The sequence below is a fragment of the Pinus tabuliformis genome, chromosome 7, assembly GCF_031772625.1.
Source record: "Pinus tabuliformis cultivar Carrire ecotype Pingquan chromosome 7, CPIR1, whole genome shotgun sequence".
Lineage (NCBI taxonomy): Eukaryota > Viridiplantae > Streptophyta > Pinopsida > Pinales > Pinaceae > Pinus > Pinus tabuliformis.
This window is the reverse complement of record NC_142293.1, coordinates 471,258,785-471,286,083: the sequence shown is the minus strand read 5'-3', so window position 1 is coordinate 471,286,083 and position 27,299 is coordinate 471,258,785. Positions and strand designations below refer to the sequence as shown.

At 40.2% G+C, this 27,299-nt stretch overlaps 1 long non-coding RNA gene across 2 annotated transcripts in view; it reads left to right on the top strand.

The window, feature by feature from the left end:
- The window catches only part of LOC149247990 (uncharacterized), a 124,989-nt gene extending 97,914 nt beyond the window's left edge, over nt 1–27,075 (top strand). Inside the window, exons 4-7 of one of the 2 annotated variants that reach the window (XR_016265701.1) lie at nt 24,492–24,615; nt 24,805–24,905; nt 26,581–26,724; nt 26,860–27,075. This is a non-coding gene — a long non-coding RNA (uncharacterized LOC149247990). Of the gene's footprint in view, nt 1–24,491; nt 24,616–24,804; nt 24,906–26,580 lie in introns of both variants that reach the window. The other variant, XR_016265700.1, reaches the window with a different exon arrangement.
- Nucleotides 27,076–27,299: the final 224 nt, after the last annotated feature.

Genomic DNA, 27,299 nt, shown 5'->3' with positions numbered 1-27,299 from the left:
GGTTAGAGTTCAAAAACTAGCCCAATTTGGTGTTTGTTTAACATTGAGGCGGGTGTGAACAAGATAGGTTATTAGGTTAGTCTACAGGCAAATTTGTTTGATTTTGGAAATTGTGATGTTGCATGCTAAAGCATCCGTTAAGCTTGGCGGTTACCACAACGGAGGATGTGCTTTTTGTGTGGTGAGTGGTATGCAGCATACCATTTGACAATTGCCAGAAAAAATTGACCCGAATAGCCATCCTCATTTTTGGAGACTTGGTTTGCCTTAAGGTGGATAATTTCGTCATGTGTTTTGCCTCTCAGGTCGTCTCCAGTTCGAAACAGGTCATCGTCTACTCGTCAAAACCCTGTTCGACACAATTGTTGCAAACCCTTGTTTGGCGCCCGTTTACTCGAAAACAAAAAAGAAAAAAAAATAGCCTAGTATTGTGCGATTAGGTGGACCAGTAGCAATTCCCAGGGATTCCATGGGATGACACAAGGTGCATGAGTTATGAGTTATGAGGATTCGAATATCGTGCAAAATAAATCTTCATTTAACAACAAAGCAGATCTCCTAGACCAAACCTCTTCTCCGACTATCTTCAAAAGGACGAACACAATTGATCGCGAAGCTAAGACACCATTGTCTCAAGAACCAGAAGAGATGAAGGAGATGCAAGATAAAGGAAGTTGGAAGACCGTAGAGAAAAAAAAGAGAGCTACAACACCAATCTCGCCAAGAAAGACGAGGAGCCAAACAATTAAAAATTAAAAATATTATAGGTCCGATAGACCAATTTGGTCTCAGTGGACGGTAACCACTATCATCATCATCATATGAACTGAAAAAAAAAAAAAAGAGGAAAAGGCAAGTTGCAAGAACCTTTAATGGCCAAATCCGTTGCTGCAGAATTTAGGCAGAGGAACAGGAGAAATAGTAGTACAGAGAAAACACACGTCCACTTCCAAAGAGAAGAGATGGACTCCATTGAATATTTTTTCTTTTGAAGCTGGAAAGGTCGCAGTCACCCGTTCTCCTCCGTCTAAATTGGGTCTCTCTACTTGCCTATCTGAATTATACTCAACAAGCTGTAATCCCATTTGCAGGCCATAAATTAACCCTAATTACTCTGCACTAGTAAGCAACGGATGCATTTTCCAGGTGACAGGAAAGTAAGTGATTCAAGCCAAGTATATAAAGAGTATTCCAACCATAGCTACTTTTTCAATAGAAATTTCTCCCAACAAACTTTGTTTTTCTCAAATTGATAAAAACTCAAAAATAAGAATGGCAAATATTTGTGCAAGACACTAAGGGTTGGAGTGCATTGCCTCAGAGACTCCTCAAACTCCTCTCTAGCCTCAATAGCAGTGCTAGTAGTAGCATGAGCAACAACATTATGTCTATCAAAACTAGAAGCACAAGTTGTATGACTATTGCTTCCCTCATGAGTCACCATGTCCCATGTTTGGTCTTGTTGGTTCACTTCCTTCAACTCTTCGTTCAACTACCAGATCTGCATTGGGATCAACACCCCCAACTCCACTAGACAACTCCAAACTAGCTCCAAGATGACAAAGAACCTCCAAACTTGTTGTTGCTCCAAAACTCAATGTTGGTGCAAAACTATCCAAGCTCTCATATGCACACAAAAACTAGAAATCAAATGTGTGAGGCAAATAGGAGCTTAGGCATTCTTTTATAAGCTTAGGGGGGCATATTTAGAAGGGAACCTACCATGGTTTGCTAAAAAGCACCTCCAAAAACCACCTAGGAGTCCCATCAACATGCCCAACCATGTGGCTTTCTAACAGTTGGTTTTTTACAAAAATCAGTCGGTCAAGTACCAAATCGTCCGAACTGGTCGATTTGGTACCAAAACCGGCCAATTTGGTACCCTATCGGTCCTGACCAACCAACTAATCGGATTTGTTAGGCAGGTTTGATATCTTGGGAAGCTAACCGACCGGTTTGACCAATTTTTCAGTTCAACTAGACCGATTTTTAAAACTAGGCATCAGACACATCAATCAAACAAAATAATCCATAATGTGATGGTGAAGATCTCATCCTCCACTCTTATTGAGAGGAGAAAATCTATTTTTCTCTCATAGAGATAAATTTTTAGCATAGACATGAAATTATGACATGTCAAAGGATTTTTACCGTAAATAACAAAAGGTAAGTCCTGATAATAACCAGTGTTATCCAAATTGGTGATTCAGAAAAACATCATTTCTTAGTTTTTGCAAAATTTTGCCATTTTTGCCCCTTTTTTTCCTAACTTATTTTTCAAATCCTTGTTGAGTTATTGTTGTACACTATTTTTGAAACATCAAAAATAAGTTAATAACCCACTCAACGTCTGTGTCTGCCATAATGGGAAGAAAGGCATAAAGTGTGAACAAATCATATATGTACAAGGTTAGCAACTTACCACAATCCTGACTAATGGTCAAAATGACTCAACAGACAATCACTCTTTACATATCCTAAGCTTGTGAGAAGTTAAACTCAATTTTAACATGATGACAATGCTTGGAGTCACATGAGCTAGAATCAATGAAGAAAAGGGTGGTGTAGCCATACTCCCAGCAGTGCATTTCAAAAAGAATGTTTTCACGTCAGTAAGATATTGTCCTAAATTAGTGTGAGTTTTGTTCAATTTCAATAGCAGGGGGGCTTGTAACATTGAAAAGGGCCAAATTTCAAAATGGCTTAACAAATATAATATCATTTGGGTTTGTGAAGAAAGGTTGGGTATCCAATATTACCCACGTGTTGGTCCATTCACTGAAAATATTTCCTATGGGCCACTAATATCCAATATTGTCCTAAGTTAGTGTGAGTTTTGTTCAATTTCAATAGCAGGGGGGCTTGTAACATTGAAAAGGGCCAAATTTCAAAATGGCTCAGTGTTACTTGGGAGCGGGAGCGGGAGCGGGGAGCGGGAGCGGAAGCGGGAGCGGGAGCGACCATTTTCAGAAGCTCCCGGTTTGGGAGCGAATCGGGGAGCGATTTTTTAAAAATATATATATTTTTTATATTTTTTAATTTTTGATACATATATGTCAACAAAAACATGTAGAATGATGAAATAGACATAAAAAACATAAAAAAACATAAATTGATCATTGAACCATATCACATCAATCATCTAGAAATTATAATCGTCATCAACCTTAGTAAAATAATAAATTAAAATAACATTCAATTCAATAACATTTATCATCATTGATCACCAAAGTAACAAGTTGTACTTGTAAGCCAAGTTTAACCATTACAAGAAGTAATATCGAAGATATTTCTAAGTCCTAACTTCTAACTGTTAACATGATATGAAATGTTAAAAATTTATAAAATGAAACATGAATAATGAGATGAAATGAAACAACTTTAGTCTTTCACAAAGCATCATATTCATAATTCACAATCATTACCAATGAGTTATAATTGCCAAGGCCCAACTTCAAACTTCAAATTTTCATTGTCACAGTCACCAGTGATATAATGTTTACAAAAAATATCATAATGTCATAATGATATGAAAGAGTCAAGAGTCAAGAGTCAAGGACTCAAAACTCAACACTGAACAGTTATGAAAACTAAAGTGACAAGTCACAAGTCTAATAGAAACTAAAAAAGACAAGTAAACTGTAAATCTACAAGTGGCCCTTGCCACGAGAGTCTCCAGGAGTATAAGTAGGTCTTGGCGGTCTTCTAGGAGTCTCCCGCCCAGACCGACGACCAGAACTAGAGCCTCCACGCGAGGGTGTCGATGGAGGTGGCGACAGCAATGGAACAAGACTCGGGCCCCGAGAACTGGATGGTGGAGGTGGAGGTGGCATGGCTGCTGCAGCTGCTTCAGCTTCATCCCGTACAAGCTCATCTTCTAGTTCTTCCATATGTACAATGCCATCTTCCAAATTGTCGTCCTCAGGGTGATTGTCCCAAATTTTATATGTGGGATCTTCATTAGCCCGATCACAGTAATGGCTCAACAACCTCAAATTGTAGTGCACATAAACCAAGCTTTCTGCTCGGTTTTCGTTGAGCCTGTTTCTTTTCACATTATGTATATAACTGTAGGTGCTCCAACACCTCTCTGCAGAAGAAGAATTTACAACCTGTGCAAGAACTTTCAATGCCAATTTTCGCAAAAGTCCGTCGCCGCCATATGTTTCCCACCATGTGAGAGAATCAAATTTATCTTTGTCGTCCATTGCATGGAAGTTACCATACAAACCACTGCCAGTGAAGTATCTGCCTATTTCAAGGCGCACAGCTGCACATTCCTCCCTGTCAGGCACCAACTTTTCTAATGCATCCAGATATCCTTTAGTTACCTCTCGATCTAAATGGGGTTTGGTCCTAACACCACCCCCTGCTGCAGGTTTGCCCAACCAAGAATCTGAGTAGTATTTTGGCGTAAGGATATACGCCAAGCAATGTAGTGGAAGGTTAAGCCTTTTCCACCGTTGACACACACAATCGTGAATCAGATTGTACAAGTCGGGATCTCTGTTATTAACAATGTCTTTTATTTCCCCCAACATGGTATCCATTTGCTCATACACCTCACCAATCACTGGTTTGTCTGTATCTGCAAACCGAATCATGTTATAAATTGGCTTGGTGAAATCCAATACCTGTCTCACAGTTGTCCAAAACTGCCCATCAAGAGCGGCCTCCTCCACCGTTTCAAAACCTGCAATGTCAGCTACATTTGTAGCCCTTTCCTTTAACACCTGCCAATTTGGACTTGATACCATGCTAGCTAAACCCTCTCTTACCTTCAAAAGGCGCCTGAAGGTGAGGTAATAGCTACCAAATCTAGTCCTCGCAATCTTCAGCAACTCCAATCTCGAGTGACTGCGGAAAAGGCCATGGGTATTGCTATGATTTGTAATAAATTTTATCATTTTTTTTCCTTTCTTGTACAAATCACCAATCCATTGGTATTGTTCATTTTTGTTTTTGACAATATCATGCAACAGAAGGTTCAATGTGTGAACCAAACATCCAGACCAAAATATGTTCGGGTATCTATCCTCAATAATTGCTCCCGCTGCCTTACAATTAGGAGCATTATCAGTGATGACTTGGATGACATTGTATGGGCCAATACGCTCAATTGTTTCAAGCAATGCTTCTGCAATGTTGATAGCGGTCTTGAACTTGTCTGAGTAATCATGTGCAGCTAGAAAAATGGGACCACTTCGGGACACAGCGAGAACACTTATCAATGGCTTGCCTTTTACATTTGTCCATCCATCAGATACAATGGACACCCCATTGTCAGTCCAAGAACTTGTCATTTTATTCAAAGAATGTGATATTTTTGCTTTTTCATGATCAAGGCCAACTGTTCTTGCCTTGTCATACCCAGGGCTCTTGTATCCTTTAGGGGCATCATTTATGGCAGAAACCATTTCGTGCCAATAAGGTGAGCGTAGAACATTGAATGGTATCCCATTTGCATAGAGGAACCTGTAAATTTTTGAATCCACATCATTCCTACACCCCTCATCAAGGAAATCTGATATGGTTCTACGGCGTAAAGATGATGACCCTGAGCCTCCATGTCCATATCCACTGCCTTGGGAGGATGCTGAAGGAGTTCTTTGTGAGCTTTCAAAGAAACCCCTTGATCTTTTTGCTTTGTATTGGGCGTCCTCCTCTTCCTTTATGTATTTGGCTCTATCTTCTGTTGACACCTTGTCGCAAGTTCTGATTCCTATTTGTTTCTCTCCATCCCATGCCCTTTTCCCGCAAAGGTGTCTTCTCAAACGGGTGTATGAGCCTGTGAAATCAGAATTGCAATGGGGGCAATGAAATTTAGTGGTTCCACCCCCTCTCCCTGCTTCAGGCCTCTGAACATATTTCCACAATGGAGTTTGGTCTTGTTTAGTTTTTTGACCCTCATGTTCACCCTCCTCCACATCCTCCTCACTGGGGTTTTCACCTATTTGACTTCCTCCGGCTTCTTCATCCACCTCTTCAGTTTCAGGCCCCCTCCGTTTCCTACTCTCCAACACCATAATAACCAGAAAAGGGACCAGGAAGAGGAAAATGCCAATAAAAATCCCCAGGTCCATCGTGTTTGATGTTTGTAGGGTTTGAGTCTTGAATCTGCAAATTAATTTAGTTTATTGGGATTAATTCATTTAATTTATTAATTTAATTTAAATTAATGATCTTTAAACTCAAACAGGTAAATTAAACTAACCAAACTAACCACCTAACCAGCTAAACTAACTAAATGATTAAGTTACTTACCTCTGCAAGCTTGCTCCTCGCTCCTTGGCACTTGCTCCTCGCTCCTCAGCTCTGGCTCCTTGCTCCTCAGCTCTTGCTCCTTGCTCCTTTGCTCTCAAACTCAAGCTCAATCTCATTGAAATGATTTTGTTTTGGCCCATTGGGCTTATAAATCCAAAAAAATAAGTTAAATTTTTTGTTTTTTTCGGGTCCGCGGAATTTTTTTCCGCCGAATCGCTCCCGAATTTTTAAAATTCGCTCCCGGAGCGTTTTTTAATGCCCGGGAGCGATCAGGGAGCGATCGCTCCCCGATCGCTCCCGGGCATTAAAAAGCGCTCCGGGAGCGCGGGAGCGATCGCTCCCTGAAGCGCTCCCTCACAGACCAGGGAGCGCAAATTTTTTTACGGGAGCGATTTGGGGAGCGCGCTCCCGACCCGCTCCCGCCCGGAGCGCGCTTCGGGAGCGGGTTCGAAGGGGGGGGGGGCGCTCCCCCGCATCACTGAAATGGCTTAACAAATATAATATCATTTGGGTTTGTGAAGAAAAGTTGGGTATCCAATATTACCCACGTGTTGGTCCATTCACTGAAAATATTTCCTAAGGGCCACTAATATCCAATATAAAGGGCCTAAGTCATTTCATATAAAAGCTTATTTTAGTTTGTAGGTGAACTTATGACAGCCACATCACCAAAGCAAGCTAGAATGTTTGTCAAATAAATTATTTTGGCAAGATACTTCCCATTATCACTATGCAACAAACATGCCCTTTCCCAATATGAGAATATCACAATGCAATGTAATCGGATTACATCACTCAAAAAATATCCCTTCAACTGAGAAGTCATGGCTGAGGATTATTTTTTGTTCCAAAGTCAACTAAGACTTGAACAGAGCACCAACCACTTAAGACAACCCACTTGCACAGGTAAGATGGCCCTGGAGGAGAAAAATGTGTCCCTAGGGGATTTGAACCTTGGTGAGGATTGTGAAACACCCCTTATTTACCATCTATCCAAGACCCCATAGTGACATAGTCTAAAATATTCACCATGAGGTAAATATAAATCTGATCTTGTTATTGGTCCCACAATTTATCATTACATTTGTAATAACTTAGCCTTGTTTTAGTAAATGGTAAATGGAGACAATTGAGAACAAACCTGATTATCCCAAGAAGTGGCCACCAAATAGTTAGATTCTAGACTGAAAGAGAGGCTTGAGATACTATCATTTGGGGGCTGCACGATTTGAAAAACAAATAATTTGCGAAGATAATCATCTTATTGTGTTACTTGATTCATGAAGATGATGTAACACTATTATGCAATAGAATACCAGTAAAATAGTATAATATGACCCATGCATAAAATACCCATATATAACAACAAAAAGAAATACAATGTCTAGACTTTAGGAGATCAAAGACATTTTATCATGCTTACCTATAATAAATCTACATGAACATAATGAAATTGGTTGCTATATAAAATATGAATTCCAAGAAACTCAATGGGATTGAGGTTGATGGCCCTTTCCAGGCATCCTAAAATAGCCATGGGGCACATGGAGGTAGGGGTTGGACTTGTGGCTCCCAAAGATGAATATTTAGTGCTCATCTTACAAACCAAACCAAACCCATGTTCTCCTTAAGGCCTAGGAAGCAATGATTTTAAACCATTGGCCAAGGTTCCATTCCCAAGGGCTTTACCAGGAATATGTAGGGGATCTTGGAGGTAGATGTTGAACTTTTGGCACATGGAGATGAATACCAAGTGCATGTGTTACAAGCCCAAGCCCACTCCTTAATTCTAACTTCTCCTTGAAGCTTGGGAAGCAAAGAGCTCAACACCATTGGCCAAAGTTTCATTCCCAAATGCTTTACCAGAAAATAATGAAGGCACATGGAGGTAGGAGTTAAACTTAGGGCACATATTTCATATTACATACGGTAGCCCACCCCGGCCGGTGGAGTGGGATCTTGACAACAACTACCTAGGTTCCATTCCCAAGGGCTTTACCCAACACCTTAGGGTAGCCTTAGGGCACCTTGAGGTAAGGATCAAAATCATGGCAACTTGATATCAGGGCCATGTGTTTATATTAAAAATTCAAGCCCACCTTCGTGTTGTGGTTTTTCATGAAATGGTAATTCAAGTGCACTTGATTCTACCTGAGTTCAATTGTTTTAAAAAACATGTTAACGCAGCCAATTGTTGTGTTATATTGTCATATGTATTGGGCAGAGACAGTGTTTTGTGCAGGTCAGAAACAAAGCCCCCTCCCTTGATAAAGTTCCATTTGTATAATTCTATATCAACCAAATGGGGGCATAAAGGCAACTTTTTTCCAAACACCTACCAAAAGATAATTGAGAAATTATATATTACTTCAAATGTGAGTAAATTATCTCTCAGAAAACATCTTTGAAGGACTTACAACCAAATTGTGATCTTGATTAAAGTCTTGTGTTGTAAATTATTTATTGGCATGGACCAATTGACCTTAAGAAAGCGAAGCCATCCTAATTCAACTGCACTAAAACATGGTGCACGATTTGAATGTAAAAGGGATAGTCAGTAATAGGCTCAAAACCACGGAATTGTACATTAGGCGTGTTTCTGGAGGCTGTGACATACTCCATATTTACAAGAAGAAAATACCGACAAAATAAATGCATACCTGGGCCATGTGATATATATCAGGGTCAAAATCATGGCAACTTGATATCAGGGCCATGTGTTTATATTAAAAATTCAAGCCCACCTTCGTGTTGTGGTTTTTCATGAAATGGTAATTCAAGTGCACTTGATTCTACCTGAGTTCAATTGTTTTAAAAAACATGTTAACGCAGCCAATTGTTGTGTTATATTGTCATATGCATCGAGCAGAGACAGTGTTTTGTGCGAGTCAGAAACAAAGCCCCCTCTCTTGATAAAGTTTCATTTGTATAATTCTATATCAACCAAACGGGGGCATAAAGGCAACTTGTTTCCAAACACCTACCAAAAGATAATTGGGCAGCTATATATTACTTCAATTGTGAGTAAATTATCTCTCAGAAAACATCTTTGAAGGACTTGCAACCAAATTGTGATCTTGATTAAAGTCTTGTGATGTAAATTATTTATTGGCATGGACCAATTGACCTTAAGAAAGCGAAGCCATCCTAAGTCAACTGCACTAAAACATGGTGCATAATTTGAATGTAAAAGGGATAGTCAGTAATAGGCTCAAAACCACGGAATTGTACATTAGGCGTGTTTCTGGAGGCTGTGACATACTCCATATTTACAGGAAGAAAATACCGACAAAATAAATGCATACCTGGAAGGATTTGTTGGGATTGTGAGGACTTGTGGTAGTACTAATGGTGTTGAAGGTAGCAACCATTGAATAAACTATTTGATAATTAACTTTTTGAATATGACGAAGCATGATAGAATGCCTAAAGTTACACTTACGATGATCTAGAATCCCTCAATTCTGCCTCATTTAAAAGGTCGCAGAAACTATCACTATACAAAATCTGTCAAAGCATGTTTTAGCAGAAATTTTTAATAGCCAAAACCCTCAAATATCTAGAAACCATAGGCTCTGTGATTTTTCATGTACAAGTTTCCCTAGGCTTGTGCCTTAGCTTTGCCTCCAAATGATAACCCTCCAAAGTTCAAATGTTTAACATACATCCATCTTTCTTCTCGATTTTTTAACATCTATTTTGCAATGGTCAAGGCTCTAGATCATCTTGTCCATTCCCTTGGGGCCAAGTGAGGTGTGAAGGCTTCTCGCAACAACCCTAGCAGCCGCAATGTTGGCCTTTTGAGCATCTAATCCCCTTATTCGGGTTTTACGCTCCTACTCATTTATTATGATAAATGGCCTCCCGAACTCATCAAATGCCAATGCCTTGTAAATAGTAACAGAATGTAACAAAGAGATTAACGCCTAAGCATACAAGCGTGGCTACATAAAAACAATGGATTTTGAACCAGAGACTGGAGGTGCGTGTACTCCTCTCTATGTGGAACACTGAATGTGGGCCAAAATGCATTGAAGTTAAAAATGGAACATAGCACCGTCAATGGACTGAAGATATGATGTTGGCATTCAATATCGGGTATACTACTATGGTAAAACCATAATTTGCAACTCTCTGAAATCTTGTTTTTGCTCCTGCCCTATGAAAAGAAAATAGATACAGAATTCTGGTTGGGAGGGATTTTGTAAACAAAATTAAAACTTAACTTTTTCAAAATGTTAAAATTTTCGTGGTAAAAAACAATATACAATATTTTAAATTTTCGTGGTGAAAAACAATATACAATATTTTATTTTCAATTACATCATATTATAGTTGTATTTGAGAAACTAATGGGATCTTATATGTTTTTATGGTGTTTAAAAACATTTATGGTTGGCATTTATCATCATAATAATAATAATTTAATTTTAAGGTTATGGTTTCTATGCAATAATTTTGTTGTTAAATTTTATGGAGGTAGAGTTTGAGATGTGGGAAGGAAACAAGTGTTCTTAACTTGGTTGCATTGAAAACATTTAAGTGTTCTTGCATATTAAGTGGGTGCAAACAAAATATAGTATATAGTAAGTAGATTTAATAGTTAAAATCAAGTGTTAGTTTCTTAAAAGTCATATGTCAAATTTGGAAGGAGTATGGTATGTATCCTTATTTAGGTTAAATATATTCAAATTGTTGCGTGAATGGGGTTGTAAGACCCTATGTTTTCATCTTGAGAAAATGGAGTCTTGTCCTAGTCACTTGCATAGTTTAGGTTGTCATAAGCAAAGTACATGCTTTGCCTTAAGATGTGAACATTTCATTTTAAGCAATGTGATAATGTGGTTTCAAAGAGGCATTAAAAGAGGGAATGAACATGCACATTTGGGATGCTAGTGTTATGTTCTGCTTCAGGCATGAGTGCACATCTAAGAAGACTCTAACAAGGGTTGAAGAGGTCAAATAGTTAGAGAGGTTTGGGGGTTGTAGTGTCACTTAGAGGTGTAGACAAGTAAGTTAAGCACCATGACAAGTTGTGAAGAAAAATTAATACATTTGACAAGCTACATGAAGGAAACTTGGTAGTGGTACTAAGTGAACATTCATTGATTGAAGTTGATACCCTCTCCTTGGCGCTACCACTTTGCAAGACAAAAAATAAATGTGAAATAGATGTGTATAGATATGCATGAAAAGTTAAGTCTTTAACTAAAGGAAATGCGTCCTCTACTAATTAACTAACACTTCTCCTTATAGTTATTTTTCATAATGTATTTGACCCAGTTGTAAGCCCACTCCCATTTTGGATAATTTGTCAGCCTTTGAATTGAATTCCCTATGTATGTGATCAAAGGATATAACCTTGAATATTCTAATTAACTCTATAACTCTAATCATCCACTAATCCAATAAAGAAGTGTTTAAGGAAGTATAATATTTCAGTCAATCTACAACAACCTTTGAATCCCCTATCACTTGTAAGTTTAGATTGCCGAAGTGACACAATTAAAATGACTAACATAAATGACTACTTTGTATTATTGGAGTACTTGTTATGTAGTTGTATTTTTGTTCCTAGACTAAATTAGTCATTAATGTTAGTCATTTTTAATTGTATTACTTATTTTTTAGTCGTATATTTTAACCCGGGACTAAATTAGTCATTTATGTTAGTCGTTTTTAGTTCAGTCACTTAAGATTGCTCATTTTTTGTAGTATTTCAATGGAAAAAGCTATGGCAACTAACTTTTTTAGTCACCTAGTCACTAATTTTATCATTTTCTACTAGTGTGTCCCTTGTTTTCCCTGTAATTAATTGAGTAATATTAGCACATGCAATTTCCATTTAGAATCTCTGGAATGATTCTATAAATATTCAAAGCAAACTTAAGGTTACTTATTCATTTTTTTCTGATGTAGACAAAACTGAATATGCTAACCTGTTTTTGAGCTAGAGAGTTTTGTAATTCATCGTGTCCAAAATCATTCCTTATTGTCATGACTGTTTTTTTTAATGATCAGGCAACAAGCCTATATTTGATCTGAAAACATATTTTTCAGAATATATTCCATTTTTCTAATTCAAAGCTAAATTTCCTTCTAGTTTATGACGTTCAAACAAATTGGAATCCTTTTCCTTTAACAAGTCATTGTTGTAATATATTACTAAATGGACAACTACGTAATGAAGTTATTAGTGGTGGAATACTAATAAATCACAAATACATGCAAGAAATAACACCACTATGTCCTAGGCATGCCAAGTCTTTATCCTCTTGGTTGGAAATATTACTTCATGAAAACAACATATTTGACAAAGAGAACTTTTCTAAGACTAACCTGTGCCAGTGTATCCAAAAACATTGACATTTCTATTTTCGTGCCCTCAAAATGTGTGGAAGTATCAAACAAGTGCAGTGCACTTCCTTTTAAGGTTAAATTTTGGCAATGGAATATGTTGTCCCTTAGTCTAATCAGGTTTTAACTTTCATTTGATAACTTAGAGAGAATGGGAATCCAATATATAACAACGACATAAATATTTTATCCATTCACACCTACCTAGATCCTAAACAAGCATTGAAGCGCTATACAAATCCAAGCATGTATCACATTCCACTAGGAAACAAAATTTCCAGATTTTGATTGTAACCCTTGAGGCTTTCTCAAATCTGTAAACAAGCAACATCACAAATATTCTTCCTTAGTTCTCAAACCTTCTCCTGTATGCATATCACATTATAGCATGTTGTGGAGTACATTTACAAGAAACCAGTCATTCAAAATTTTATATTTTTGTCAAGATTGAGGCATGTGTTAAATGCCCATTATCTGCATCTCTGCACAATGGTGTCATTAATAATTTCAAGGTTCTTGTCTTGCTAGTATGATCTAATTTTTCTTTGTTCAAGATGTATTTTCACTCCCATTATTAAAATTTTGATGTTTATGAACATTATATAGATACAATCGTTGTTTCGAATAATAAAAGAGGCACTAGTAGAAAATGATGAAATTAGTGACTAGGTGACTAAAAAATTTAGTCGCCGCAACTTTTCCAAGTGAAATACTACAAAAAATGAGAAATTAAGTGACTCGACTAAAAGTGACTAACATAAATGACTAATTTAGTATCAACTTAAATTATACAACTATCTAATAAGTAATAGCACGAAAAGTGACTAATGTGAATGACTAATTTAGTCTAGGAAAAGGAATATGACTACCTAACAAGTACTACAATAATATGAATCAATCATTTATGTTAGTCAAAGTTAATTGTGTCACTTCAACAATCTAAACTTACAAGTGATAGGGGATTCAAAGGTTGTTATAGATTGGCATAAAGGTTATACTTCCTTAAACAATTATTTATTGGATCAGTGGATGATTAGAGTTACGGGGTTGATTAGAATATTTAGGGTTATATCCTTTGATAACATTAACAGGTAATTAAATTCAAAGCATTTGTCAATTGTGCATGCACATAACATCCTTGTGAACCCTCAACTTTAACAACAACCTCACACTTCCAAACATCATCTAGCAATATGGATGGACAAATACAACAATTCCAACATCCAACAAAAACCCACATAATGGAGAGGAAACACTAATAAACACACGTAGAATCCTCAATCCTTAGTTCTAAAGATAAACAAGCCCATAGAAATGCTCAAACCAACCAAACAAAATTTAGGCTATGGATTGTTAATGTGGTAATATGAATGAGAAAGGAAAAATTTTAGCAAATCATGGACTCCAAATTCACTATCACCCCCACTTAGCACCAAACATGACAATTGTTTCAAAGCATCTACACTACTAATTAGTAGGAGCAAAGTTGAGAAATGAAAATAATAATACTTATAAATACCAAGGGAGATCCATCCAATTGTGAACCACAATGGTGATGATCACAACATCAATAACAAAAATTATAAAAAATCACAAAATAAGCAAGATCCATCCACTTATAGATTGCAATCGGAGTCTTGCAACATCATCCCACCAATGGAGAACTTCTAAGCTAGAGTATTTGGCCAAATATAGTTAAATTCAAAGTACATTTCAATAAAACCTTGAATTTGTGCATTATAAATTTTTCCAATTAATCATTATAATGGACGACTTTGAAGCTTGTACATTGTCCCCCGACCTTGATTGTAATATTCCTAATTAGCCATGGCTAATTGGAATATTCGATTTTGCCCAATTTTTGCCTTCTATAGTTATTTATAAATAAAAAAAGTGAGGACGGGGGACATAACTCACTTTAAGAATAAAAAGTCACTTCCTAGTAGCACAACGTTGTGACTTAAGGAGGAGCCAAGGGGGCCAAAGGGGGACGCAGAAATGGGGCCCACGCAAACACATGGAGGGACTGCGCAGGAGGGAAGAACACATGGCAAGAGGGGAATCACGCAGGAGGAGGTGAGCCTAGGGATTGTGAGAGGCAGAGGCTATAAAATAGAGAGGAGCCCCCTCATTTTGGATCATTCAGTTATGTGCATTTTGAGCTAGTTGTTTCGACTTCTAAGCATGCTGGCTGTTTAGCTGGTCTGCAGCACTGTTTAGTGCATTGAGTGTCTCCGTTCGGAGATCTCACCCTTAGCCCCGGGGGACTTCGAGTGCCTGCTCAGGTAAGGTATTTCCATCGGTATTTTAGTACTAGTTTTATCAGCATTTCAGCAGCAGTTTCATCAACATTTTTGAGGACTGCGCAGCACTTGGAGAGGGACGCAGTTCTTTTTGGTTGTAGTGCTGGATTGGGGTTTGCAGGTGGATTTATGCTGGGAGATTGAGCAGGGATCCAGCTCTTGTCTCATTGGAGGATTTTTGGCAGGGTTTCAGGCAGAGTTTAGAGGGGTTTCCTTCAGTGGCAACACAGGGCATTAAGGAACTGCGCAGAACCCCAAGAGGGTGTTTTTCGGGGGTCGGCCATTCCAGGAAAGCTTTCTGGGTTTTTCTGGGTTTCTTGAGTAGAGCCCGAATCCAGAGTTTCAACTTTTTCCGAGGAGGGGAGCAGCCCCAAATCATCATTTGTTTTCTAGCAGCAGCACAGCAACAACATCCACACAGAGAGGCCATTCTTGTCATTCTGAGAGTATTTCTTCACTTGCCTTGTGCAAGTCGAGGTGCCATCTGTCTAATCACCTCTTGTACTCATTTTATTGCTCAGTATAATAAAATGGCTTAGCATTTCTCGTTGCATTTCTTGTGTATCTGCTTATATTTTTGGTTTACATTATTATATGTTGTTCCACTGTTATTTTATCACTTCTGGGTTATTATATCATTTGCACATATTTGGTTGGAGTTTTTGCTGGGGTTTGAGGAATATTCTGGGTTAGGAATATTACAGTGGTATTAGAGCATAGATCTGGCTCAGCCTGTGGAGCTAGCAATCTATGACACCAGGGGAAAAACCCTACATTTGTTACAGAGGTAGGAGGTACAGAGACACTGGACGTAGGTTGGAGAATACCTACGGGGAGGGAGACTGTGCTCCTATGGTGGACGCGGAACAGATGGCCAACGAGGACGGGAAGAGATTTGCGGATATGCTCCTCAAATCAGTGCAGGATCTGTCAAGGCAGATTGAGGTGATGGGGCAGAGATTCACGGCAGTAGAGGCCAGACAGCGTGAGAGCCCACGAGTTTTTCAGCTGGTGAGGGATCAGGGGCATCCCATCACTTGCCAGAGCAGCGTGATACTGCACAGCAGGTGGCCTCACATGCCCCTACACGCTCTACCGTGCCCACTTTCTTAGGAGCAGACACGGGGGCTGTAGCCCAGCAGGAGGCAGAGCCTCGACATATGGGCAATTATTTTGCAGAGTACCAGGCCTATGGGCAGGAGTTTACGGAAGCCCTCTCATTCAGAGATTTTGTTCAGCTCCAGCGGGATAGCAGACCCTGCGACCATCACAGAGGGTACCGGCATTACCATGATGGCGACACCCACCGTGCAGCGAGTAGATTCCACTTGCCTACGTTTGATGGCTCATCAAACAGTTCGGCAAAGTCTTGGGTGGAGAAGCTGGACATTTATTTCCAGCTTAACCAGATGTCGGAGGCAGAGGCCATCAAGGTGGCAACATTGCATTTGGATGGCGAGGCCCAGGATTGGTGGTTTCATGGGATGGTTACACTGGGGCACTCCACAATGATGACATATGCCGAGTTTACCAGGAGACTGATGGAGCGATTTGATCGGAGGGATCCAGAGCAGCATTTCGTTGAGCTGACGAGGCTCAAACAGACAGGGAGCCCAAAGACCTACATTGCAGATTTCTTGAGGGTCTCCGTGATGGTGCCAGACCTATCCACGGCACGGAGGGTCTATATGTATGTTGAGGGGTTAGCAGAGCCACTTCGGAGTTTAGTCCGATCCACTAAACCAGCCACACTCCAAGACGCTATCAGCAGGTTTCGGGACTTATAGGATGTCTTACCTAAGACCTGGATGCCTTACCCCCAGAGACAGACTTTTCAGTCTAAGGGGAAGGATGTGAGGTTTCCTCCTCCAAAGGGGAATCTAGGACGAGTACAGCTTGACGACGATGCCAGGAGGGAGCTGAAGAAGAAACAGTTGTGCTTCACCTGTCAAGAGCCATGGGCACCAGGACATAGATGTGCTGCTAGCAAAGCACATTTTATTGACGTCTTCTCCGAGAGCAGTGGAGAAGAGGATGACGAGGAGGATGTGGAGGCATGAGATAGCCATGCCATACAGGGACCTTTGCCACCTCCACCACCACCAGTAGGTGGTGCATCTTTTGCACCCACCGGAAGGGCCCTTGCAGCGTTGCGAGGACTTCCCAAGTATCTGACGCTACGCGTACGAGGGACAATACGTGGCCAGCGCGTATCAGTTTTGGTTGACAGTGGGGCAACCCACAACTTCATCGATGCACAGATGGTTGAACGAAGAGGTATTCAAACAAAGTTTCGATGGGTTTTCAGTATTGGTCCTAGGGGATCAGACCATGACGTGTGCTCGTTATGTTCCAGAGCTTTCAATGACGATGGGCACCTACATATTGACTGACCACTTTTTCGTGGTCGATATTCTAGACACCAACATGATACTGGGTGTTCAGTGGCTTATTACTCTAGGGAAGGTCATGACGGATTGGAAGACCCTAGAGATGGAGTGGGATGATGAGAAGACAGGGAGGCATGAGAAGATACGGGGACAGCACACATATCCGCCTCAGACTATGTCGGCTCATCGGATGGAGGCAGTCTTTTAGAAGGGAGACATAGAGTGGGTAGTGGAGCTGCATGCATCAAAGGCAAGGGCTACAGGGCAGATGGTACATCCAAAGATCCAGTCCATCCTTGATCGGTATGCCATAGTGTTTGGAGAGATTCCACCAGGACAGCCACCGGATCAGGGGTTTGAGCACACTATCGAGCTTGAGCAGGGCATCCAGGCAGTGATCACCACCCCCTATAGGCACCCCAAGGCCTATCGGGGTGAGACTGAGCGAGCTATCCAGGAGTTGCTGGCTCTTGGGCACATTCGACCGAGCACGAGTCCTTTTGCTTCTTTTGTGGTATTGGTGAAGAAGAAGGACGGTACATTAAGGATGTGCATTGACTACAGGGCCCTGAACAAGAAGACCTTGAAGAACAGGTACCCCATACCCAGGATCGATGAGTTGATGGACGAGTTGAGGGGAGCACGATTCTTCTCAAAGATTGATTTGAGATCTCGGTACCATCAGATTCGCGTGAGGGAGCAGGACATTCCCAAGACCGTCTTCAGGTGTCACTATGGGCACTTTGAGTTCTTGGTGATGCCTTTTGGGCTAACCAACGCCCCCGCTACATTTTAGTCCTGCATGAATCACATCTTCCATAGTCACCTGAGGAAGTTTGTGTTGGTATTCTTTGATGACATTCTCATCTATAGCAGGACTTGGGAGGAGCATCTCCAGCACATTGAGACGATATTGCATATCTTACAGGAGCAACAGTTCTATGCCAAACTCTCCAAGTGTGAGTTTGGGTTGACGGAGATGTTGTATCTGGGACACATCATAGGAGTGGACGGAGTGAGAGTGCACAGGGAGAAGATCAGGGCCATTAGAGAATGGCCGGAGCCAAGAAATGTGACGGAACTTCGAGGATTCATTGGCATTTGTACTTACTACTGGATGTTCGTCAAAGTTTTCTCACGGCTTGCTACACCCTTGACAGATTTGACGAGGAAGGGGGCTTTCAGTTGGTCAGATACAGTGCAGCGAGCCTTTGACAGGCTCAAGGAGGTTCTGAGCAGCTGCCCGGTGCTTGTGTTGCCAGATTTTACGCAGCCTTTTGTTTTGGAGTGTGATGCGTCGGGAGAGGGGATCGGCGCAGTGTTGATGCAAGGAGGTCACCCTATAGCCTTTGAGAGCCGAAAGCTCCTTCCGCACGAGAGGTTGTATTCTATATACGATAAGGAGATGTTGGCCATCATGCATGCATTGGCTAAGTACCGATAGTATCTGGTGGGTAACAGGTTCAGGGTGAGGACTGATCACAACAGCCTCAAGTTCCTTTTGGAGCAGAAGCAGCTACAGGAGAGGCAGCAGAGGTGGATTAGCAAGATCCAAGCATATGACTTTGACATTGAGTATGTCAAGGGTAAGAACGATGTGGTAGCATATGCCCTTTCACGTAGACTAGCCACGTTGTCTCTTATGAGCTTGGATACAGACTGGAGGGCTAGACTCTTAGTAGAGTACTTCAAGGACAGGTTTGCATGTGAGGTTCTGGATGGCTAGGTGGCAGATGACAGGTACAGGGTGGTCGATGAGATCATCTATTACAGGAACCGGATCTTCTTGAATGAGGGGTCTCAGCTCAAGAAGAAGATACTCCAGGCATCACATGATTCATCGTTGGCAGGACATCAGGGGTTTACCAAAACCTACAGGGCCATTAGGGAGAGGTTCTCATGGAAGGGCCTCAAGGAGGATGTACTCCGGCACATCCGGGAGTGCGATGTTTGCCAGAGGAACAAGGGAGAGATGAGCCATCCCGCGGGATTATTGCAGCCTCTTCCCATTCCGGAGGGGAAATGGGAGAGTATTTTGATGGACTTCATCACACGGTTGCCCATGGTACAGGGCAAGGATTGAATCTTTGTCGTCGTTGACTGACTGACAAAGTACACACTTTTTTGCCATATCCGCACACTATATAGCAGCACAGGTGGCCGAGCTATTCTTTAGAGAGATCTTCAGGCTACATGGTCTTCCTAAGACCATCATCAGTGATAGGGACAGTCGTTTCATGGGCGGGTTTTGGCAGGAGCTTTTCCGGTTGGTGGGGACGGAGTTGACACCGAGTACCAGTTATCACCCACAAACGAATGGGCAGACAAAAATAGTTAACAAGTGGTTAGAGGGCTACTTGCGTAACTATGTCAGTGGGCAGCAGCGAGCATGGTTGAGGTGGCTGCATCTAGGGGAGTACTGCTACTATTCTTCACATCACATGTCCATTGGTATGTCACCATTCTATGCTTTATATGGGTATCATCCTTTATCTTTTGCTGACAGGATGTTTGGTGATAGCAAGGCTCCCAGAGCCAAGATATGGATCCAAGAGAGTCAAGATATTCTCCGAGCTCTCAAGGATAACATGGCTACAGCACAGAACCAGCAGAAGCTGTATGCCAACAGGGGTCGAGTGGAGAGACAGTTCGAGGTAGGGGACATGGTCTACCTATGGTTACAGCCATACCGACAGTCGTCACTAAAGCAGAAGGGGGCTGAGAAGCTTAAGCCCCGCTTTTATGGGTCGTACAGGGTGATACGCAGGGTTGGACAGGTGCATATGAGTTGGAGTTGCCCCAAGGCAGCAAGATTCATAACGTTTTCCATGTATCATGCCTAAAAAAGGCATTGGGGCAGCAAGTGACAGTGACAGATGAGCTACCACCCATGGATGACAAGGGGCATTTGGTATTGCAGCTGGAGGCTATCATTGATACTAGGGAGACGCAGCTGCGGAGCAGAACGGTCTAGGAATTCTTGGTGAGCTGGAAGAATTTGTCGGATGAGGATGCCACTTGGGAGAGTGAGAAGATCTTGCAGCATCCATCACTTCAGTTGCTTGAGGACAAGCAACATTTTGCCGGGGGAGACTGTAATATTCCTAATTAGCCATGGCTAATTGGAATATTCGATTTTGCCCAATTTTTGCCTTCTATAGTTATTTATAAATAAAAAAAGTGAGGACAGGGGACATAACTCACTTTAAGAATAAAAAGTCACTTCCTAGTAGCACAACGTTGTGACTTAAGGAGGAGCCAAGGGGGCCAAAGGGGGACACAGAAATGGGGCCCACGCAGACACATGGAGGGACTGCGCAGGAGGGAAGAACACATGGCAAGAGGGGAATCACGCAGGAGGAGGTGAGCCTAGGGATTGTGAGAGGCAGAGGCTATAAAATAGAGAGGAGCCCCCTCATTTTGGATCATTCAGTTATGTGCATTTTGAGCTAGTTGTTTAGACTTCTGAGCACACTGGTTGTTTAGCTGGTCTGCAGCACTTTTTAGTGCATTGAGTGTCTCTGTTCGGAGATCTCACCCTTAGCCCCGAGGGACTTCGAGTGCCTGCTCGGGTAAGGTATTTCCATCAGTATTTCAGCAGTAGTTTTATCAGCATTTCAACAACAGTTTCATTAGCATTTTTGAGGACTGCGCAGCACTTGGAGAGGGATGCAGTTCTTTTTGGTTGTAGTTTTGGATTGGGGTTTGCAGGTGGATTTATGCTGGAAGAGTGAGCAAGGTTCCAATGCTCGTCTCATTGGAGGATTTTTGGCAGGGTTTCAGGCAATGTCTCAGGCAGAGTTTAGAGGGGTTTCCTTCAGTGGCAGCACAGGGCATTGAGGAACTGCGCAGAACCCAAGAGGGTGTTTTTTGGGGGTCGGCCATTCCAGGGAGGCTTTCTGGGTTTTTCTGGGTTTCTTGGGTAGAGCTCGAATCCAGAGTTTCAGCTTTTTCCGAGGAGGGGAGCAGCCCCAAATCATCATTTGTTTTCTAGCAGCAGCAGCATCCACGCAGAGAGGCCATTCTTGTCATTCTGAGAGTATTTCTTCACTTTCCTTGTGCAAGTCGAGGTGCCATCTGTCTAATCACCTCTTGTACTCATTTTATTGCTCAGTATAATAAAATGGCTTAGCATTTCTCGCTGCATTTCTTGTGTATCTGCTTATATTTCCGGTTTACATTATTATATGCTGTTCCACTGTTATTTTATCACTTTTGGGTTATTATATCATTTGCACATATTTGGTTGGAGTTTTTGCTGGGGTTTGAGGAATATTCTGGGTTAGGAATATTACATTGATTTTGAATTGCAACACTAGTCATTCGCCCTTGGATTTGACGATGATGAAAGAGACTATGAAAAACCAACCACTTCTAACCAAGATCATTAAATCAAATGCCAACTAGATATCATAGACGTATCAGAATCGATCCCTGGATCCTGGGGCTTTCAAGGGTAGGGATGGAGCTTAGGAGCTCAAGTTTTCCTAGACCAAGATGATGAATATACATAATGTTGCAACGAAGAGCCGCTTCCAAGACTCAAGATACTAAGGCGACACACCTTGTGAATGATAATCAGATCCCTGTTGTTAAATCCCATTGTCAAACTTTGGGTCAAGGGACCAAACTTAGCAAACCCTCCATCGATTTCAATGATATTGAAGATTTTTCCATCGATGACAATTTTTTTTAGAGGTTAGTTGAAATTAACCCTCAAGCAAAAGAAAAATTTTGTTTGAACAACTATCAAATTCTACCTCGAAGTCTAATTCTCTCACCACTAATGAAACCCATAAAGGAAAATACCAAAATCCCAATATGGATAACAACTGTAGAGAGCATAGAATGGGAAAGGATTTAACCCACATTTTTCATAATGAAAATCGGCATGGAATATTTGTTGACTTGAACAACTATGTTTCTTTATTGCAGACATGTTCCAACCTAAAAGCTCTACTCTAGGGCAAGAAAGTCCATTCCCACATTGTTTAGAATATCTTTGAGGGGAACACTATCCTTGATACCAATATTTTCATAATGTATACCAAGTGCTGCAGTCTAGAAGATGCACGCCTAATTTTCGATAAAATCGCTGACCATAATTTGGTATCATGGATTGCCATGATTACAACTTATGCAAGGTATGGAAATTATAATAAAGTGCTCAAGCTCTTTCATGAAATGCAAAGGAGTGGGGTGAAGGTGAATGGTTTTTTCTATCCTAGCTTGCTCAAGGCATGCACTAGTTTAACAACTTTGCAACAGGGCAAGGAGCTCCATGGATCTGTGACTAGGAATTGTTTTGAGTGTGAATTCTTTGTTGAGAGTGCCCTTGTAGCCTTGTGTACAAAATGAGAGAGTATGGAGTTTTCTCACTAAATATTTGACCAAATGCCTCATGAAACTTTGACAACATGGAATGCAATGCTTGCAGGGCATGTACAAAGTAATCAATGTAGAGAGGCAATGAAATTGTTCCATGAAATGAAGCTTGCCGGTGTAAAGCCTTATTCCTTCAACTACGAGAGTGTTGTTTCCATGTGCACAGACTTAGTTGCATTCATGCAAGGGAAAGATATTCATAGAGACATAATTGGAACTGGATATGAGTTGAATGTGTTTGTGAATAGTGCCCATGTAGACATGCATGCAAAAAGTGGAAGTGTAGGGAATGCCCGCCAAGTATTCGACAAAACATCTCTGTAAGAAGTATGTTACATGGATCACCATGGCTACAAGATATTTCAAAATTAGGAATTATGAAGATTAAAGGGGGCTGGTGATCTTGAAATGATCAACAAAGAAGCAGTAGATTTGGAAAATATCCCCATTGAGGAGGTTCTGTAACCTTTGATGCAAACAAGAAGGTTTGAGCCTTTGACATATGATGAAGTTCAACAACAGTTGGATATTTTTGGACCCAACAAGCTTGAAGAGAAGAAGGAAAGTAAAATATTGAAAATTTTGGGCTTCATGGGGAACCCTTTATCATGGGTCATGGAAGCTGCAACAATGATGTCCATTTCTTTGGTAAATGGAGGAGTAAATACTTTTTATACAGTAGTGTAAAACAAACACTCAATAGAGGGCAGTGTCCATATGGTGATGCCAAAATAAGTGACATGGATTACTAATTAGTAAAAACAGATGAATGCTTTTATATATATATATATAATACACCAGGAAATATAGTTGCATCACTAATGGTGTATGTTGGACATGGATGTAATGAAAGATTTGGGTTTGGGTGCATATAGTAATGTGTTGCGCATGTTGGGAATGGATGAAATGAATTTGAATGCCCACTTTATAGCTAAAACTTGTTCATATTTTGGAGAGGTTCTCATCCTTGTTTTCATGTTCTTTACTTTTATTCTACACAATTGACATCAGCCGGGCAATGATCAGTTATTATCAAAATATGGGGCAACTACATGCACTCAAGATTCAATTGTCACTCAAGGAACTCCATGTTCTTCAGGGGTGGTTCTCCATGTCCTAATGATGGTCAAGAGAAAACTGAAATTGCATATTATCTGGATCAATCATGTGTTGCTTTAAGACAACGATATTTTTTCAATTATCTTATGGATATTCTACAATAGCTAGTGCACATTTTCAAGAGTCCATCTCGAAATCTAGAATCTGCACCAATAACTGCTTCTCGGACAACATGTGGTGCCTTAATAAGAGTGAAACAAGAAGTTTTAGCTGGAAATTTTGTTCCTTATTTTTCACATTCTTACGCTACAGCTCACCGAGCTGATCTGTTTTCAGATTTCTACAGGCTTCTTTTAGAAAATACACTTTGGCTGCTTTACAATTAGATATGACTAGAAAATCAGATAGACCATATGAAGGAGTAGATTCTACATACAAATGCCTTGTCAATAAGGATATTAAACGTAGATATTTCCACAAACAAACCCAGATCTTTCCAACCTGGTCACCTTCCTTTTAGCTGTCTCTTCATTTACTTGACTGGGAAGGAATCATTCTAACTGGGTGACTGTTTTCTCTCTCAATAGAAATGAGATTTAGGTTTTATGCCTTTCATGAGTGTATCTTTCACAATGCTTATTTGAAAATTTATATTCATATGCTTGAGTAGAAGTGGGTGATTAACTCCTTATAAGTTGTTTGTTTCCAGTTTGCTAACTTATTAAAAGTGCAGGTTGCAGAGTCATTGGGACACGTTGTGCTGAATTGCGTAAATTTAGCTCTTCAAACAGAGCTTGTCGTTGAATAGGTGTTTCTTACAAAAAGCTCTCGATCTAGTGCCGAGTTCAAGGAAACAGGTATTATTACAACTTCCACTTTTTGGTAAATCGATTATCTCCTTTTTTGTTTATATTTGAGACTAGTGTCATGCAGTAAGAATTATTAAATGATTTAAGGGGAGCAGTAATGGTAAATATATTGTTCATGTCATATATAGATGATGTATTTGTCTTTACTTAATTAGAAATCTGCTATATCCTCTGCAGATTTATATACTGGGGAAGACCTCAATGGTAGCCATCAGAGTTGCATTAAACCTGTAGCATGGTGGAGTAAGAGATTTCTACATATGTTCCCTCTCTTCCAGGTATAGGTTTTTAATTGTAATTGGTTGTGGATCATATCTAGTTACTGGTTAGTGTTCTGTGAACATTAGAAAATGATCATTCGCCATAACATGATAACATTTAAAAATATGTAAAATATCAAAAGCAACATTTCAGAAAATTTTAGGCAAATTGACTTTAGATGGTTGGTAAGTTTTCCCAAATGCCTTTTGACTCCTGTGGTAGTTGATGAATGTTGTTGGATATTTTATCAGAGAATTGTCTCAAGTGACCTGTCAACCAAAGTGTTGTATGTGTGGGTAATAGAAATGCACACGTTTGATTGGCTTATATTTTCCACTAAGAATTAAATGGAAGCAATTAATCCATCTCAAATAATTTTTCAAGAGCTATTGAACTGCAATATAGAAAACTCTTATTGAGGAACTACATTTTAAAGTTTAATTTGACAATTTCATACGCCTGATTAACAATACTATGAGGTTGTGCATACCCTTCAAAGGATATTCATATTATCATTAGCATAGATCCATCTTAACCCTGGATCTATCAAGGACAGGCCTGCTGATCCATGCCAAAATGTGCAAAAAAGTGGACAGATTTGCCATATTTGCTTACTTCTTGAGCTGGTCTTCTTGCTCTGGCTTCTCTTCTTCTATCATGGTCCCTTGATCCACAATAGAAGAGTAGATTTTATAGAATTTTATCTTGACTATTTTTTCTTTCTTTTGTACCTTTTAAGGGTGTAAGTTCCTTTTTGATATTATATATTAATCCAATGCATGATAAAAAATACATGCCTGGCTACTGCTCTTCTACTAGGGAAACTAAACCAGTCTTTTGGTCCAAGAGAACATAGCTTCCAGAATTTTGTTATAGCTGAAGTTTGATTTATTTAATTTAGATGCTAAACTAAACTAAATAGCTTCCAAATTGTTGTCATAATCAGAGTTTGTTCTATCCATCATAACTATACTAGTTTAGATATCATTTATACTATGAAATAGAAGTATATCAAAAAAGAAAATATTGTGCATGCCTAATCATATATTGTGACATCATTGGCCTTCTTTGGTTTATCCTCTTCTCCAGACTTTGTGAGCCTTAGATTAGCTACTTATTTTGTGAGTTGAGTGACCTTGTTGTCCAACTTCTACACCTTTAGTTGACTGTTGTATGGCATCTATAGACAGAAAAATCTCTTGTTGTGGTTTGATTCTTTCAACTAGGACCTTACACATCATTGTTTTTATTTTTCAGTATATGTCAACTGCTTGCACGTATCTATTAAACATTGCCTCTGCTAGTTCCTATATATGGAATACAGTGCCAATGACCTTATCATCCTATAAAAATATCTACTTTGGCCTCCTATGTATGTTTATCTCCCTCTGATCTATTTGAGCACTGTTACCTTGACTTTGGTACAAATTATCATTATCAATCTATGTAATGCATGCCCAAACTTGAACCTGCTCAATGCCATCTGTCCTAACCACTTAATGCCATTTATTAAGGGATTGTGGTCGTGCTTCATCTGTCCTGGGGTAGTCTGGATGGCACCCCATCTGGTGATAGTTTTATCTTGACTTTGAGATGGTATTTGTCTAATGTTGTTCAGGTGGCATAGAGCTTGCCTCATTGAATCATCAATTGTCTATGGATCTCATGCAATGGTTTCTCAATTTTTTCCAGTTGGGACATCTCAAATTTTGACTTAGAGCTGGAGCTGTTGGGACATCTCAATGTCTGACTCAATGCTGGAGCTATTATGTCGAGGACTTGGAGGGTTCTTGTTATGGCCTTGGGAGGCCTCAGGTGCACCATTTCAATAACTAGGTTTTTTCTAAACCATGGAGGAAAAGACAATGAAAGGACGTTTGGATACTCTATTTCTTTGTCCTTTCTCGATTGTTTTATAATGGCTCTCTAGTAGGCTTTTCTAATCTGAAGGAGTTTGGGTGATGTGATTAGATGGGCATCTGCAGTGAGCCTTCAACATGAGAGATAAACCAAATCCAAGACTTGTGTTGTTGCTGCAATGAGGGAATGAATTTTCCATGCTTTCCTTCTCAGTGAAATGGCTGGTGCAAAATGTTCTTTTTTCAAGTGAGGTTCAATAAGATCCTAGGGATCCCTCTGGAACTCAAACTTGGCACCCAAACTTGCCTTGAGGATATACATGCTAATGTTATCATAAGAAGTTGTAGATAGTGTGGTCCTTTGCTATCTGAAGCATTGATTTATAATATTATTGCTGCTTGTTGTCTCTTGTACCTCATCTGTGTCCCCCTTACAATATTTTGTCAACCTGGAGCCCTATGGGCTAGAGTTTCAAAGGATCGCTCTACCCAACGGCATGTCTTGAAAGTAATCTTATTACCTTCAGGACACAAGGATTTGAGCATTGAAGA